This window comes from Colobus angolensis, unplaced genomic scaffold, assembly GCF_000951035.1.
Source record: "Colobus angolensis palliatus isolate OR3802 unplaced genomic scaffold, Cang.pa_1.0 Scaffold289, whole genome shotgun sequence".
Lineage (NCBI taxonomy): Eukaryota > Metazoa > Chordata > Mammalia > Primates > Cercopithecidae > Colobus > Colobus angolensis.
This window is the reverse complement of record NW_012116143.1, coordinates 1,812,184-1,813,829: the sequence shown is the minus strand read 5'-3', so window position 1 is coordinate 1,813,829 and position 1,646 is coordinate 1,812,184. Positions and strand designations below refer to the sequence as shown.

The 1,646-nt window shown below is 44.8% G+C and overlaps 1 protein-coding gene across 1 annotated transcript in view; it reads right to left on the bottom strand.

Annotated features, from left to right (window-relative positions):
- The window catches only part of LRRC34 (leucine rich repeat containing 34), a 26,206-nt gene that overhangs the window by 9,378 nt on the left and 15,182 nt on the right, over positions 1-1,646 (bottom strand). The window lies entirely within an intron of this gene.

Sequence of the window (1,646 nt, the reverse complement as noted above, 5' to 3'; positions counted from 1 at the left end):
TAGTCAGGATGGTCTCGATCTCCTGACCTCGTGATCCGCCCGTCTCGGCCTCCCAAAGTGCTGGGATTACAGGCTTGAGCCACCGCGCCCGGCACTTACATTTATTTTAAAATAAAACTTTGTTCACTGCTATAAATGGAAAACCATAATCCCTTGAAACAAACAAAGCATCTGTAAAAATAAATACTTGAGTATGAAAATTACCTCACTCTGCACCAGGAATCCTACCCATGCCACACTTAAGCACTAGCTTAATGTCCGTGCATCTGGATGCTCTGCCTGGAAGGTTCTGACATGGACACTCTCCATGACAGTTTTTTCTCTCCTTCATAACTCATAAATATTACCTCCTCAAGTCTTAGGCAACCATCCTGTAGCAGAATTACTTCTCCCCATTATCAGAGTACTCAGTCATTTTTGTAGCACTTTGCTCTATTTCTTTATGGTGTTTTCCCAAATATAATATAAGTTTCATAAGGGCACAGGCCATATGATTCACTGTTGTATCGTTAGTATCCAGCACAGTGACTGGTATGTGGAGATGATCAATACCGAATTAATGTTTTCCCAGAACCACATTGGCTGCATCTACCACCTTAAAAAGTTAATCTTGGCCGAGCGCCATGGCTCATGCCTGTAATCCCAGCACTTTGGGAGACCGAGGCAGGTGGATCACCTGAGGTCAGGAGTTTGAGACCAGCCTAGCCAACATCATGAAACCCCATCTCTACTAAAAATACAAAAAAAAATTAGCCAGGTGTGGTGGTAGGCACCTGTAATCCCAGCTACTCAGGAGGCTGAGGCAGGAGAATCGCTTGAACCTGGGAGGTGGAGGTTGCAGTGAGCCGAGATCATGTCATTGCACTCCAGCCTAGGCGACAAGAGTGAGACTCTGTCTCCAAAAATAAAATAAAAAGTTAATCCTTCAGAATCTATTAAACCAGAGAGTCCCCTGGGCCATCTTATTTTCATGTCACATTGATTAACCTGAGGCTATACAACAGGTTCCCAAGTGTAGGCCTGAAGATTTGAAAACATGTCAGAGAAAGTGAAGCCTGGAATTTGAAGACATGCAAAAAAACACATTTCTCATTATCAGGCCAGGTGAAGGTTGAAAGCAACTTTTATATTTTTTAATAATTTTTAGAGACAGGGTCTTACCATGTTGCCCATGCTGGAGTACAGTGGATGTTCACAGGCACGATTGTAGTGCACTATAACCTCAAACTCCTGGGCTCAAGAGATTCTCCCACCTCAGCCTCCTAAATAGCTGGGACTACAGGTACATGTCATGTCACCCAGCTTCAGAGCAGCTTTTAGCATCATCATTTTAAGTTTTTGTGCTACAATATAAGTAACTACTAAAAAGTATTTTATTTTTGTTTTGAGGCAGTCTTGCTCTGTCGCCCGGGGGCTGGAGGGCAGTGACATGATCTCAGCTCACTGCAGCCTCCGCCTTCTGGTTCAAGCGATTCTTCTGCCTCAGCCTCCTGAGTAACTGGGATTACAGGCTCCCGCCACCAGGCCCCAACTGATTTCTGTATTTTTAGTAGAGACGAGGTTTCACCATGTTGGCCAGGCTGGTCTTGTACTCCTGACCTCAGGTGATCCACCTGCCTCGGCCTCCCAAAGTGCTGGGATTATAG